Here is a 17,301-nt window from a genome sequence, read left to right as displayed (position 1 = left end):
AGCTAATTTAGACTCCATCATTTTACATGTATAGTTGGGATTATGTTTTCCAATGTGGATTACTTTGCATTTAATCAACATTGAATTTCATCTACCATTTTATTTTCCAGTCACCCAGTTTTGAGAGATCCTTTTATAACTCTTCGCAGTCTGCCTGGGACTTAACTATCTTGAGTAGTTTTGTATTATCTGCAAATTTTGCCACCTCACTGTTTACCCCTTTTTCCAGATCATTTATGAATATGTTGAATAGGACTGGGCCCAGTACAGACCCCTGGGGGACACCACTATTTACGTCTCTCCATTCTGAAAACTGACCATTTTTTCCTACCCTTTGCTTCCTATCTTTTAACGTGTTACGAATCCATGAGAGGACCTTTCCTCTTATCTCATGACTGCGTACTTTGCTTAATAGCCTTTGGTGAGGGATCTTGTCAAAGGCTTTCTGAAAATCTAAATACACTATATCCTCTGGATCCCTCTTGGCCACATGCTTGTCGACCCCCTCAAAGAATTCTAGTAGATTGGTGAGGCATGATTTCCCTTTACAAAAACCATGTTGACTATTCCCCCAACAAATTATGTTCATCTATGTGTCTGACAATTTTGTTCTTTACTATAGTTTCAGCCAATTTGCCTGGTGCTGAAGTCAGGCCAGAGTCACCTCTGGAGCCCTTTTTAAAATTTGATGTCACATTAGCTATCCTCCACTCGTTTGGTACAGAAGCTGATTTAAATGATTGCAGGAATACAAACTGTAGTCTATAACCTATTTCACATATGAGTTACTTCAGAACTCTTGGGTGAATACCATCTGGTCCTGGTGACTTATTACTGTTTAGTTTATCAATTTGTTCCAAAACCTTCTCTAATGACACCTTAATCTTGGACATTTCCTCATATTTGTCACCTGAAAAGAATGGCTCAGGTTTGGGAATCTCCCTCACATCCTCAATGTGAAGACCAATGCAAAGAATTCATTTAGTTTCTCTGCAATGGCCTTATCGTCCTTGTGTGCTCCTTTAGCATCTCAATCGTCCAATGGCCCCACTGGTTGTTTAGCAGCCTTCCTACTTCTGATGTACTTAAAAAAAATCATCTGGGATTATGGCAGTCTGCCCAGAACCGTTTTCCTGAAGTTATGGGTGAAAGGCCTAGCAAACAGAGAGAAAGAGCTGATGATGCAATGGACTGGTCTATAAATAGTTGCCTGACATATCTGAAATTTGGAGTCAGTCACCGATCCCGAGCCCTGATTTTGAAGAGGTGTGCAGTGTCAGTTCCCCACGCCTTATGATTAGAGCGAACCTCGACTGGCCATCGGGACTTCGTTGTCATTTTTGGTCTCTGGTGCAGTATGTTTAGGGTGTGAATGTGGAGTGAATGGGGTTTATATTGTAATCAATAATAGTATTTAGAGTATTATACACCAGCACTGTGTCCGGTATCCGCCTGCTCCCAATCCTATAGAGAGGCCTCTATCAGAGCCTAACAACACAATAAATGAACAATAAACTAAAATAATTGGCTACACCACTATGGGATTTTTTTCTCTCTCCGCTGAAGCATTTGGTACTGGGCACTGTCAGTGAGTGAATAGGGAACTAGATGGGCCACTGGTCTGTTCAGGTATGGCAATTCCTATCTTCTTATCTAAAAGTTTGTATAGCCCATCATGACAAAAACTGATTGATTAAGTAAGTTGTTAAAATAGTACAGCTATTTGCAGCTATTCAGAAATTGGTAATTTGTAATTTGAGTCCAACAAACCAGGAACTGTAATTTGATGGAATAAGCCACATTCCCTTCGTCATCATGACCTCTGTGACCAAATGAAAAAAGTACTTAGATATCTCAGTTCTTCAGTGCTTAATATTTTAGAAAGGTAATAAAAAGATAGTGCTTTTATGATTCAGGAATGAAAGTTCCATCTTTTTTCAGAAGTACAGTTTGCTTTTCATCTCTCAAGATCTTTGATGCTGATAAAATATTTAAATTACTAGCTACACAGAAAGAAATCTGATTACATGTGAGCTTGGTTATCAGTTTGTGAATTTAATTTTTATATTTTTAAATTGCCACTTAAATCATACTCATTATTATTTATTTGCATTACAGTAGGGCCTGGATGTTTCGACCAAGATTGTGACTCCATTGTTCTGGGAACGGTAAAAAAGCCCAGTAAGAGAAAGTTGCTGCCGCAAAAGGCTTACAATTTAAACTCACAAGGTAGACAAAGGTGGGGAGAAAAGAAGTATCATCCCCATTTTACAGATGAAGAATTAAAGTAAGGCAAGTCTCATTTTTCCTTTCACTTTTGAAAATCCCACCCAAAATGATTTTCCCAAGATCATACAGGAAGTCTGTGGCAGAACCAGGAACAGAACCTATATTCCTAAGTCCCTGTTCAGTGCCTTAAGCACAAGACCATCCTTTCTCAAATCAATAGATGATAAGAAATGAGTGATTACTTCATATTAATCAATTAAGATGCACATGTATACTTCCATAAGACTGCTTACCTCTTTCTATCTTTTGAATACCATTATTAATGGTTGAACTGGCTCTGACAGTATATAAAACTTCTATAATTCATGATAAAAAGCATAAAAAGGGCCTGCTAGAGTCAGAAAAAGGCATCTGTGAGGAGTTTGCAATCATAAGGGACATAAAAGAGAAAAGTTCACGAGTCATTTGAAAAATACTGAAGCACAGCATTCATCTTCACAGTGGGGAGTGAAAAGGAAACAGATTACAGCCGCTAATACGCACAGTGGTAGTTAAGAAAATGTTGTTTCTATTTTGAGTACTATTTTTAAACCCATATTTCAGTTTAAAAATTTCTTTTATCCATTCCCATCTAACCCATTTTTAGGAATCTTCTAGCTCCACTGTTTCAGCTTGCATCAGACTGAAAATGAGAGCACACGTACAATCCCTCTGTACCCCACGTACATTTTAAAATTTAATTATCACACATTATACATTAGTCCTGGACACTAAGATGTAGCAAAAGAACAAACTGTTCTTTATAAATTCTGAGACTGATAATATGTGTTATAAAGGGTGGCTGGAGAAGCCGTGGGTGATAGGTAACCCGAGCCACTGTCCTCTGGGTAATACTATATGCTTGTTTTTTCTATCGGTCTCTGAAAACAGAGTCTCCTTTTCTGAGACAAGATGCCAGTTTTTACTAGGATCTGACTGGCTACCAGACCACCAACAGCTGACCCCCAGATTACAGTTTCTCAGACAGATCTTTGCAAAATAATAGGTTAAACGTTTATATTTTATGACATATGCAACAATACTATCTGACATCTCTTCCAACGTGTTAGCTTGTTGTTGATGGAATGCTAAGTGTACTGTAGGTGTAAATTAAGGTATTGTTATATTTTATTTTTAAATCTCTCACATCTGAAGGTATGGAGTAACAAGTTTTTTTTTTTTTAGTATGTTATGCTTGGTGTGGCTGTATAAGACTTTTTAAATTATTTACATACTTCTATAAATATATATATATTTATACACATATTTGTATTGGTTTCTTAAAATATACCCATCCTACTGCTGTGAACATGTCTATTTTTTATAGTAATACACACTATCTTGACAATATTTTTACCTCCTTCTTCTAAAACCTTTAACATTAACGACCAAACAAAATGGCTTAAAACATTTAATCTACACTTTAGTTCTACTGCGTATGTGACAGAGGGTGCGTTTCTGGGCTATACCTCTGAGGTGCAGCACAGAAATTGCAGCCCATGAGGAGGGCTTTAAGCCACCGGAGTCTTGGCTGTGGCTATAACTCATGACATAACCTAGAAAGCTCTGAGAGGTCTGTAAGTTACGACAGCCTGTCATGAGCTGCCGATGGGCAGCAGTATTGCCCAGAACTCACACAGCTCTATGCGTTGCAGCCCTGCCCCATCCTTCTGACTACTTGGCACACACTATAGGCTGTGGCTTGGCAAAAGAGGCCTCATCAAACAGCTTGTAGCTGTCTTCTCAGTTCTTGCACTGAGAGAATTCTCCTCCTAAGATGACCGTACAGCAAGTGTGAAAAATCGGGACAGGGTGGGGGGTAAAAGGAGCCTATATAAGAAAAAGACCCAAAAATCAGGACTGTCCCTATAAAATCGGGACATCTGGTCACCTTACGTACAGGGGTAGGGGGAGTGGGACTCATCAGGGGGGTTTCTGGGGGGGGGGGGGGGGGGTGAAGCTCGGTGGGAGGGTCTGGGTATGAGGGGTTCTGGATGCATGGGGGTTGGCTGAATGTGGAAGCAGCTCCCTGTACAGTGATCCCTCCCCCTGCAGGTGAGGAGTGATGGGTGAAGGAAGTGTGGGGAGGAGGGTTACAGAGCTTTCTACTGCCGAGGGATAAATCTGGGGGTGGGGTGGGGTGGGTCTGACACAGCCCCAGATGCCATGCAGGGAAAAAGGAAGTCCCGTCTTTCCCAACACAGCCAGGACTAGCAGCTGAGCATGGTGCAGGGTAGGAGCCACCAGCAGGGTCTTTTCCAGTCCCACCCCCGCCCCATGATTTACCTCTCTTCCGGCTGCCCTAGACACCCAAAACATACTGCTGGGGAGGGTCGTATGACCGCTCGTGGCTTCCTTATGCATCCCCATCAGAAAATCATTTTTCTGCGGGGAAGCAAAGAAATCTGTGGGGAACAAAAATTCTGCACATGCACAGTGGCACAGAAGTCCCCCAGGAGAAAACTAAGCATAATACACAAGGAGTACTTGGCAACCTCAAAACAGACTGAACTCTGAAGTCATCTTTTGGAATTTTTACATAGCCTTTAGCGCCAGCGCTGTACAAGAGAAAGTGCACAGAAAGTCTGTCACACTGGGACCTAATTGTCATAACTGTATTCAGCTAAAATAGCCAGCATCAGTGGGGAAAGATAACTTTGTGTAAAGGGGAATAATTAAGAAACTAACTCAAAACTTTCTAATCCCACAAGCCAGAGTTTATGTGCAGTTTAACTGCATAAATAGTTGTTCTGAGGTTTTCTGCAAATGCACACATTTATTAAAGGCAGGCAGTAAAGTAGCTTCAATAACTCACTTGAGTGTCTCAGAGTTACTATTCTGTATATTTTATCTCACTTAGATAAAACTATGGATGTGTATGTCATCACTTCCTTCTTTAAAGGAGTACCTTTCAACTGAGTAAATCTCAGAAAAGGAAAAGAAGAACAACCAGATTTCTTGTTCTGAAAGGTAACTAGTATAGTACTCCTGTTTTCATAAATGATGTGATAAAATATGTGAATCAACTCAAAGGAAGACTCTTATTTCTGGAACTGGAGCACAAATACATAGTATTTTCCAGTGCAGAATTTTCACTGTTTCAAACTGAGCATAAAATTAGGAAAAAAAGCAAAGTACAAAAATGGCACTTTGAATGCAGCTATGACAAATAAATCCTAAATTATCATAACATTTACTCAGAGGAAATTTAACCTCAGCACCTACACAGTAAAAATATATATTTAGGATCCTGAATACACAGCGGGTTTTTAGTATTCAGTTTTGAGCAAAACTCTCCATCACAGCTAATTAATACAGAAACGTGCTAGAAGACATAAACCTCAGTATATTTGATATTGAGTCACAGAGAGTCATAGTGCTTAAGGCCACCAGATCATCTAGTCTGACCTGTATATCACAGGCCACCAACACCACCCAGCACCCAGGACACTAAACCCAACAACCTAAATTAGACCCAAGTGTTACAGCCCATAGGAGACTAGACTGTTATGCACCACAGGCTGAGAACAGGAGGGACTGAAGTGCACCAGTGCCCAAGGCCCTGCAATGGCAGGGATATTGAGATCACAGTGACATACATGGCCAGATCTTCAGACCTTCTCTGTCCCCTTTGTGCCACGAAGCAGTGGACAGAAAGCTCAACTAAGGAGCCAGCTGGGGATTTCCCCATATACATTAGGGTTAAAGACACCTTTACTGATGGAAGTAAGAATCAGGAATCCTTACTTTTCCCAAGGAAAAACTGAAAAAAACTCTAAAGCGGTGGTATTGGTTCAGATAAGAAAAAAAGCTCTCCTCAGGAGATTAATCATTCCAATGGTAGCGGTGCTGTTAGAGCGGAAATGAGACAGGAGGGCAGGTCTACTGTTATTCACATATTATTTGTATTCCAGTAGTGCCTAGAAGCCCCAACTGAGACTGCCTCACCCTTCCACCCCCACGTGTTACATGCTGTATATCTATTGATATTGTACCCTTTGGTCAGGAACAGCTAGGAAAGAAATGACAAGACTGGAAAGAAGTGGGTCAGTCTTAGTGAAGGGACACATGCTGTCTGGCCCGTATGTGAGTGAGCAGTGGTGAGGAGGGCACTAGGAAGCCCACATATAGCAAAAGGAATTGCAGTCCCTGCACTCAAGGGAAGGGAGGAACTGCTAGGTATCTATTCTGCCAGAGATGTAGGATGCTCCAAATGAGATGCAAAGGGGGGTGGGACTGGTTCCATGTTGGGGCAGATTGCACCTCAGAAAGGAGAAGCAGGCTCCTGCTGTGCAGTAGGGAGATCAGGAGACAGAATGATCACCATGCGCAGGGTGTACTGCAACTCTACAGCCCCGCATATTATGGGTTCGGCCTAACTGGCAACATCAAACCTTAAATGTCCACAGTTCTTAGCATTTGCAGCAGTACTCAGGTCTTCGATGATTCAGCAAATAAATAAGGTATGTTGTTATTTGAAGAGTCCAGGTTTGATTCAGGGACAAGGGGGATGCAAATAAATAAATAAATGCTAATTTTACCCCATAGGGAATTCACTCCTGAAGTAGGGCAGGCACTGCACAACCCTTCTCCCTCAGATACGCACCATGCCATGCCAGCATAAAGTTCAGTTTCAGGCTGTAAATGAGACTTGTCAGCAGAGTTCTGTTTAGAGGACAGCAAATTGCCATAGCCCTACATGTGAGCTGCACAAGGATTGCAGCCAGTTTACCTTGATACATCTTCTACTATGCATGTTTTCCACCACTAGGGCTTCATTTCCGGAAGTCAGTGGAACTGGGCAACATAATTGGACCTCCACAGCAAATAAATAAAAACACTCCATGCTATAAGACAGGAGAAAAACAATCTGCCAGCAAATAAATGTAAATTGAAAGATGACATGACTCCTATACCAAAAACAGCACATGGACAGTCTCTCTTTGTAAGATGCATCTTTTCTTTTCTCCCACGGGGCCTTCTGTGGTGGCACTGACATTAACCAACACTTTCCTTTCTCTGCAAGGTTATTTAAATCATAGCAAACAGGGGAAGACAATCATAAGAAAGGAAGACGAATGGCCCACCCTCCCTACTTGTACTGAACCTAATCCTCAAGTCCCCTCATCAGATGAGATGTAACATTCCTATTGCGGTGTTTGTCCTGGTCAAATCTTAACATGGGTAAAATAACATTCTGCATATCTATATACCTCCCCCAATTTCAATTAGATACAGTATTCTTCACATGCTACTTTAGACTGCTATGCAAGGTGGCCAAGGTTGATCTTAGTGGTAGCTGTGCTTGTGCGTCTAGCAAAGGGACCTGCTGTGTATAGGTATCCTGAAAGATGCAAAGGTCTTGCTACTCCTGAGGAAAGCTTCAAAACTTTATTTCAGCCTGACTGATCCTCAGGACAGTCACTGTGATATGGTAGCAGCTGTGGCGAAAGCCACTCCCAGATCAGGTCCTAAGAAGCCCCAGAGAGGCTCTTCTCTGGTTTTCTGCAGATCCCTGTCCCTTTCCCTCTCCCACCAAAAGGCTACAAAGACTATGGCAGTCCTGGTGATTCAGTAAATCCTTGCGTGTTTTGAGTGGAGGCTCAGTTAGAGTCATTCAAAGAAGTTTGTGGTAAGGGGAAATATGGGAGGGTAGAAAGGTAGAAAGAAAAGCTCTGCTGATAACCTATGCCCATTTGCTTTTGGGGGAATGGTATTTTTCTGACCAATGGACCCTGCCATTCCCACCTTATTGCTCAAAGTCAGAATCAGTCCTTTTTCTGGTTGATCTGCAACTCAGCTGATGAGACTTCACCTAGAGTCAACACCCTGTGCTTCCCACTTAATTTAAGAGGGTGGGGAGCAGAGGAGAGGCAGGGCTGTACAGCTCTATGACTGCTGTTGAGGAGCAACTCAGGGAAATAGACATGACTTCCCTCACTACATGCACCTAAAACAATTCCCTGGCTTATACTATTGAATACTATTGAATCCTGGTTGGTCGCCTCACCCACCAAGGTCAGAATTTTGAAAAGAGCTTGCTCCCAACATGCACCCAAAGTGATGAGCTCCTTTGAAAATCCGGCCAGTTACCATGGTCTCTAAATGGGAGTGGAGCACTTTTGAAAATCTGTTCCAAAATGCATAGGTTAGGATTTGGCCCACAGTCTGTATGCAAGTATAAAAGCTATAAAGTATATCAGGTATAAAAAGCTGTAATGTGACATTTTGTGACACTTACGTTTCCACTGCCTGAAAAAAGTACCACCCTGTAAGAGGGTGCAGGAGCCCAACCTAGTACCAGGTGAGTAAAGGGATAACTCCAGGTCAGGTACCCCTCTCCTGGCACAAGTGCTTAAGGTAATGACTATAAAAGAATGTCTACTTAGGAGAAAGCGGGAAGATTATCTTTGCAGGGGTGGGAGCCAAGGCCTGTGCGTGAAAGCTTGTGCTTGAACACCATGTTGGAGAGGTTTCTGGGTTTCTGTCTGACTATGTTGATATACTTTACTTTCTTGGTATAAACACTGAATCTTGAGGAAGAGACTTTGGTATCTGCAACTGTTTAATTTTCTGCTCAGTTGTTCCAGCAGTTAATATGCCCCTAGGGCACAGTTGCTGCAGGAGGCATAGGGATATCTGTTCTAATTCAATGAATATTGCTTTAAAACACTTAAGTAGCTTTTAAGAAGAGGATAAAGAGGTACTTTTGAGAACTAGACAAACTCTAAAAGCTTTCACTGAGCTACATTTATCATTAGGCTTATAGTGTCTAACTAATTAGGCAGGTAAATAAATAAATAAATAGTGTAGAAAGAAAACTAGTCCATAGTGTATCAACAGCATTTTAATAAATATAGAGTTACAAGACGCCCAAGGCATCCTTTTTACCAATTCTGATGTGATGGAGAAACTTATTTCCAACCTCTGAGAAGTTCAGAAATACAATGGTGTATGACTTCACTCTGAAGAGCATCTCTGTAAAATGGCATCATGGAATTCTGAGTTTGCTGCTCAGTTAACTCACAATAGAATATGAAAGCCAAAGTAGTGTTCAGTTCTGTGAATGAGTGATGCCAACAGAAATCACTTCAGTATCATAGAGTGGTATTGGCTTGTGAGTGTGAGCTGGAGTAAAAAGTAGCAGTACTTTATTGGTAAAGTAAAGTAAGATCTGATGGAATTTATTTGCTGAGTAAAACTGTGCCTTTCATGTATACATAAATACTTACCTGACCATAAACACAGTTGAAGAACTCACACATTTCTTTCCTCACTTTCTTTAAAACTTGTAGTTTCAGAGAATAGATCTGAACTGGTAATCTAGTTATCTCAGGTGTGTCCAATCATTTCATAAAAAATTCTGTTATTCTCAACAACCTCTCTCCTCTCTCCCTCACTGGGAAACACACAGCACTAATGCCAAGGATATCTCAACAGAGAGTCTTGTGGCACCTTTAAGACTAACCGATGTATTGGAGCACAAGCTTTCGTGGGTGAATGCCCACGTCGTCGGATGCATGTAATGGAAATTTCCAGGGGCAGGTATAAATATGCTGGCAAGAATCAGTCTGGAGAATTCTTGCCAGCATATTTATACCAGCCCCTGGAAATTTCCATTACATGCATCCGACGAAGTGGGCATTCACCCACAAAAGCTTATGCTCCAATGCATCTGTTAGTCTTAAAGGTGCCACAGGACTCTCTGTTGCTTTTTACAGATCCAGACTAACTCGACTACCCCTCTGATACTTGACAAGGATATCTCAGACATTTCACAAACAGTGTCATAAGGAATGGAAGAAAGTGAAATTTCCTTAGCCCCTTTAATGATTGATAAACTCAACATTGCTGGAAAATACACTGTGTAAATATTTCTTATTACTTTACTAATCATCCACTTCACTTCTGTTTCCATTTTCATTGCATCCTCATTTACATGCTCACTAGCCTCTGCTGATCTTTTACTAATACCTTCTCTCCTCCCTCTCTCTCCTGCTATAACAAGTACCATGGAAATTAGAAATAAAGTCTTCAGTTTCGTTTTCATGTGAATAGAGCACAATATTACGATAGTGCTGCTATGTTATAGCACTGGTCCAGAACTGACTCATAGGAATGCCATCTAAACATCACTCCTTGAAGCTCATTACTACTTCCTGAAGTACCTGGTTTTCGTAAGTGGTCTCCCATTCAGCTATTGGCTACACTGAACTGTGCTTAGTTTAGAGCCCAAGATGACATGGCTGTAGTTTGTTCCAAAATAGTTTTTCAAAACCAGCGAAGTCAAAAGTGAAAATTAAGCATACTATGTCCACTTAGTTCTTTTATTTAGTCTTTTACGTAAGTATGAGATATAAAAAACCCTAATAGATTAGTAAAATATGACTTAATGCCTGAATCAAATTGCATTTTTTCAATAAAATCCCTTAATAATAAGACAGTTTTCAGGATTCTCCCAACAACTTATATTAAATTCATTTCTCTGTAACATCAGGCATTGCCTCCTGATCCTTTCACAAAACACAATAATAGAGTTAGGTGGGGAGAAAATACTATTTCTGATCTTTCTCTAATTATTCTCCAGAGTTATATTAACAGCTGTGAACAATCAAACTGCCTTTATTGTCCTTGTTTTCTAGCCAAACTGTCCCTGCTGTATTCACTTAAATATTTATATTGGCTCCTTTGATAATCTTAGCTAATGGGACATAGGGGCCCAATTCCCATTAAAACACAATGGTGTTTGGGCTCCTAACTCACTTAGCCACTGTGGAAAACCCCAGCCACAATTTTTTTCTGAAAATTAGTATTTTTCCTTTTTAATGCTAAACACTGTATTCTGACATTTAATATTTATTAATGTTTCAACTATGACAATTAAGAACATACATAATTATCTGAACAACATGTAACTTCATTTTTGACATTTTAGTAGGTATTATATGCTCAGAACACATTATCTGTGCAAACACACCCACAAATGCATACAAATTTTGTAGTTATTTTGTAGTTAGTTACTATCATACACAAAAGTTAAGTATTGTCTAACTCCTCTAAGAAGCTGGTTCTTGTTACTTTTGTATCACTTGTGAGAAAAGTGGCTTCATATATTTACAACAAATGCAGAACAGCATTTAGTGAGTAACACATTGCCAAAAAATAAACTGATGTACATGTGCTTGTTAAAATTACTGTGTTAGCTTTACATTTATGTTGCTGCAGTTCACACAACAGGATTTACATCTTTCCACTTCACCCTGAAAAATCACACATCCAGAAGCATGTTCACACATTATTCTTAGTTTAAGATACTGTTTTTGCCATGGAAGATTTTTAAGACTTCCCCCTCTCCACTCATTTTGGATAGTACTCTTCCCTAATTTTTCACAATCGTCATCATACTGCAATAGCTGCTTTATCTCCAGCCAGGAGGCAAGTGAGCCCTACCTAAAACTGCTCTGTGATTCAGCATTCGAGTGGCCTTTAAGATTCAAGCAAGCAACACAGTCCCTTCCCTAGAAGTTGTGTGTGTGTGTCACCTCTACAATACACCCAATTCAAAAAGAATAATAAAACATGGTCTAAACTCTGTCTTTTATATGGGAGTGCAACCAAAAGATAGCTTACGATAGAAAAACAGCACTAATGAGCAATAATCTTGCCACACAAATCTGAAATATTAGTAGTTATCGGTTTAAGAAAATCCATTTTCTAGTTGATTAGTTAGTTTCCTACATATTTCTCAAGGGAACTTTTTGCAAGTAATCAAACACAGCCTGTTCTTTGAGTTGGGGCCCATATGTGTGTGTAGAGAGTCTAGCACTATGAGCCTCTGATTCTGATTGGAGCCTCCGGATGCTACTGCGACACTGTTAAATAATAATGTAATTTCAGAGGCAAAGTTATTTATCTGAAGAAATATAACACATGGAATTTCCTTTAATTTTTTTTTTTTTTTTTTTACACAATACAGATGGCACTAACTAGCTCCTCAACAATTCATATCACATAGCTTTCAGACTTATTAAATTATCTGTCAGGGTCTTTCAGTACCTGTAATTCAGAAAAAAATATTTCTATGTAAAAAAATTTGGATACATCTTTACAAGTTATTTTACAGAGACTGTAGATTTGCATTTAATTTGATCCCATTTCCTCCAAAACACAGAAGTTCAACACTTAAATATACAAAAATATTTGGAAATGATACAAACATATAAAGCATTTCCTGTACTAGAAAATTTGGTTTGATGAGCAAGAATTGTATAAACTGACTGTACTCTTGTATTTCAGAATAGTGTTTGCTATACTGTACTTCTAGATTAATTATATAGAAATTACAAACATTTCACAATTTGTATGTTGTGTGCAAATGTAAAGATTTTACATGATTTTTAATCCCATATTTCTTGTCAAGAACACGTAGTTCCAGCAAATTAAGTCACTATAAATAGATCTCAGAGGATGTAAACTGTCAGACAGCATGGAGTATTCTGAAGGACAATACGGACAGATTTGTTTCTGTACTATATGACAGTCATGACTTTTAGCCAAGATTTAACAGTTTAATCATCTCAATCATTTACAGGACAGTCTGGGAGTAGATTCTGCTATCTCACATCCCAGATACACTTTTTATTTTACTATTGTTTGCAAATGTAATAGTAAATGCACAAAAATAGGAATAAACGTCAATGAAATTCCATTGTCATTTTCCTGCCAGGACTTCTAATGAAACAGATCACTTTATTTTTATCAATTAAGCTTGATATAGCCCCTCCCTATGATGCAGTCATCTACAGAAGATACAAATTGATCACCAATATATACTCCTATATAAACTGCAATATGCAAAAAGTATAAAACAGTCACTCACAATAATAGTCATTTAAAAATAATCATATTAGTAGGATAAATTCAACAATAACCATTTGAGAAACCTGACTCTGAATTCCAGTACAGAGATCTGTGTCAATGTTACCACATAATCCTGCCTCAGCACATTCCAGTTTCTGCAATCAAACCTACAGAAAAAAATACTCATTTTACCTGAGAAGGTGAGTTCCTTCATGTCCTTTTGTTCATAGTAACTATTCCAAGTTTATATTTTTGAAAATACAATGATGGCTGCACCAATAAAATTCACAGATCCTCTCCTGCGGCAGAAAGCAAATTAAAAAAAAAAAAAAAAAGACTTCAAGCTGTGACCTCAGAGCAAAGCACAGCCGTTAGCATCCCTCAGCCAACCTTCTGTAGAAAACAGGTTAGACAGCAGGAAAACTGACTCTGTACATGGCTGCAATGCTTTCAAATCAAGCATTCTGTGCTGTAAACTCAGGGATTTATATCTTCTTAAATAGGCCGTCCCACTCGATGCTGCCTGTGTGCATGAAAATATGAAGCATTTGACTGCAGTTACTTTATGCAAAAAACTATCCCAGTCATCTTCACCATCTCTGTTACTGTGCTTTGAGACTAAAAAATGAGCATAGAATGCATAATTCATGCATTAAAATCTTCTGGGCACTTCCTGCAGCCACTGTTACATCCAATAATGGGATATTGATCTGCTCATCATTAAAACAATTGAGGCTAGGCAACTGGTTTACTGCAACAAACAATATACAACCAAAATCAGATGCAGACACACACTTTCCACCCCTGCAACACTCAAGCATAACCCCAACGTACATGGCATGGCATTTACATACTGCAGAGTATGGGCCCTGCATTTCTTCACCCTTCATAAAATGCTGCATCATCTGTTCTTTTATTCAAAGTGTACATTCTCTGCAGTCATTTGTTTTATACTCTAAATCAGGGGTAGGCAACCTACGGCACGTGTGCCCAAGGCGGCACACGAGCTGATTTTCAGTGGCACTCACACTGCCCGGGTCCTGGCCACCTGTCCGGGGGGGCTCTGCATTTTAATTTGATTTTAAATGAAGCTTCTTAAACATTTTAAAAACCTTATTTACTTTACATACAATAGTTTAGTTTTATATTATAGACTTATAGAAAGAGACCTTCTAAAAACGTTAAAATGTATTACTGGCACGCGAAACCTTAAATCAGAGTGAATAAATGAAGACTCGGCACACCACTTCTGAAAGGTTGCCGACCCCTGGCTAAATAATATAAGAAGCAAACCACTAAACGTACAGAGTTGCTATAACACTAAAGCTTTGTTTTACTTTCTATACTATTATAGATGATCCATATGTATCAGAATGTTCATATAAAGAGCAATCTCTTTAACTGAAATCCTATTTTTACACATATATATTACATGCACGCTATATTAATCTGTACACATGTATCATTTTGTCTAGAATAGCATAGTTCACATGGTAATTTATTTCTGATTTGATTAAAACTGCAGTACAGAGCAGCATCCTAATGGTTCCTCCCTTATCCAGAGATCGGAACATTGTGAAGTCTTTCCAGCATGCTCCCTCTTCTTCCATTCCACTGACCTCAACAAAAAGCTCCCAGCACAGTTTACCAACTTTCTTTCTTCCAATTATAAGCAAAAGTAATTGTCATTCAGAATAAAGCCCCTCCCATGCAAGAAACTTACAGGTTTCCAGCATCTCAAAAACAAACATTCTCAAGATTACTAAGAGCCACACCAATGGTTTCTTGGAGGGGGAGGAGTGAAAAACAGCTGTAGCAAATCCTTCAGAGGGATCACTACAGACCTTTCACATATCCATAGAAAGCTGAGAACGCCATAGGTTAAATTCTATTCTTGTTTACAGCAGTGTAAATTCCACGTAACTCCAATGAGTTCAGTTGCTTTGGTGTAGAATAGCAGATTTTGGCACAAATATCCGTAACCCAGACTGACACACAAAGTAATTAGACAGAGCTTGTGAGGTATGCGTGGAGGGATTCACATAACTCACTTCAAACCAGAGCATGAGCCTGTCCACTCACAAAATATGGGCTACGTTTTGCTTTCATTTGACCAGTGTAACCCCATTAACATCAATGGGATTGCACAAATGTAACTGAGAACAGATCTTGAGTCTATAAGTCTTTTTTATACACCCTTTCTACACAGTCATGAGGGCTAGGAGATTCAGATATCAAACTTGTCAACCTTCACCCTCCCCCCATTAAGCCAAAAAATCCAGTTCAGGATGTTAAGTTATGCATCCTCTTTGATGATGTATATGATAGGCCACTGTCACCTTCAACAGACCTGGAAACCAGGGAGGGAGTTTTACCCAAATGAAATGCAAAATGAGGTCTGTGACCACAGATCTTAGTGCTCATTTATGACCCTTCGTATTAAGGCATGCCCTGGGGTGCCATCAACCATCACTGCAGAGACAAAACCCAATAGCTCATTCTTATACTTCCCATCAAAACCAATATAATTTGGACTTTTGGATGGGAAAGAATGACAGTTTCATCTGTGTCATAACTAGAAGAGCTAACAGAGTGGTCACCATTAAAATGTCAGTATTTGTCAATGGTCACTACACCATGGATTGTCCAAATATCTAAGCACAGAATAGGAGACATGGTAATTGTTGGAAAATATTGACTTTGATGACCTTTATTATACTTAACCCAATCGTGACTAGGAATCCATGTGGTCTTTAAATAGTTTATGATAAAAGCTTGTAACTGATTTTATTGATAGGTGGGCAGAACTCCAGGACAGACATGTTGTTTCAGACAGATTCCTTCCGGAATTCCAACCTTGGTCAGTCAGTCATACAGATAGGAGAATGATTACACTCTCCAGTTCAATGTAGGAACCACCAAACGTTCTACAGAAATAAAGTCAGACCAAACAGCAACACCTTGAACTGTGAGTAAATTTCCCTAATAGAAATCTGAGTTGGATTCTGTGACCAGAATGCATCCCTGTATCAGAAAATACCAAGAATAAACCTCTCTCTCTCTTTGTCCCAGTACAGTCTTGACAAAATTTCTTCCAAGTGGTACTGCAATGGGTCTGTCCGATATTTTGTGGAATTTCACTGTCTGTGGATTTTTTGTATGACCCAAGAACCCCCTAATGCCAACTGGCAATAAGGTGCAGATCTTATGAGTCTGGTGTATACATTCTGGTTCACCGAATAATGTTCTAGAAGTCTCAAATGAAAGCCAGTCACACTGGTCATAAATATTATTGTGAAATATACATACAGATACTATGTACGGAGCTACATATAAAAACTGAAAATATGTTTTTGAAGTCTGTATCAAGGTATTAGTCATCTGCAAGTCATTATGTCAGATAAGGAACATACCAACAGCCATACTAGGTCAGACCGAAGGTCCATCTATCCCAGTATCTTGTCTTCCAACAGTGGCCACTGCCAGTTGCCCCAGAGGGAATGAACAGAACAGGTAATCATCAAGAAATCGACCCCGTTGCCCATTCCCAGCTTCTGGCAAAACAGAGGCTAGGGACACCATCCCTGCCCTCCCTGGCTAATAGCCATTGATGGACCTATCCTCCATTAATTTATCTAGTTCTTTTTTGAACCCTGATATAGTATTGGTCTTCACAACATCCTCTGGCAAGGAGTTCCACAGATTGACTGTGCGTTGTCTGAACAAATATTTTCTTTGGGCTGTTTTAAACCTGCTGCCTATTAATTTAATTTGGGGACCCCAAGTTTGTGTGTTATGAGAAGGAATAAATAACACTTATTTACTTTCTCCACACCAGTCATGATTTTATAGACCTCTATCATATTCCCCTCCTTAGTCTTCACTTTTCCAAGCTGAAAAGTCCCAGTCTTTTTAATCTCTCCTCATATGGAAGCTGTCCCATACCCCTAAACATTTCCATTGCCCTTTTCTGAACCTTTTTAAATTCCAATATATATTTTTTGAGATGAGGCGACCACATCTGCATGCAGTATTCAAGATTTGGGTGCAACTTAGATTTAATATAGAGGCAATATAATATTCTCTGTCTTATTATCTATCCATTTCTTGATGATTCCCCACGTTTTGTTAGCTTCTTTGATAGCTGCTGCACATTGAGTGGATGTTTTCAGA

General features: G+C 39.5%; 1 protein-coding gene across 1 annotated transcript in view; it reads right to left on the bottom strand.

Annotated features, from left to right (window-relative positions):
• The window catches only part of CNTN1 (contactin 1), a 250,038-nt gene extending 236,088 nt beyond the window's left edge, over positions 1 to 13,950 (bottom strand). Inside the window, exon 1 of the mRNA XM_034769465.1 lies at positions 13,321 to 13,950. The gene's annotated coding sequence lies outside the window, so the exon portion shown is untranslated. The remainder of the gene's footprint in view (positions 1 to 13,320) is intronic.
• Positions 13,951 to 17,301: the final 3,351 nt, after the last annotated feature.

Source organism: Trachemys scripta, chromosome 1 (genome assembly GCF_013100865.1).
Source record: "Trachemys scripta elegans isolate TJP31775 chromosome 1, CAS_Tse_1.0, whole genome shotgun sequence".
In the NCBI taxonomy this organism is placed as follows: domain Eukaryota; kingdom Metazoa; phylum Chordata; order Testudines; family Emydidae; genus Trachemys; species Trachemys scripta.
The sequence above is the reverse complement of the archived record's forward strand: the minus strand, read 5'-3'. Positions and strand labels throughout refer to the sequence as shown.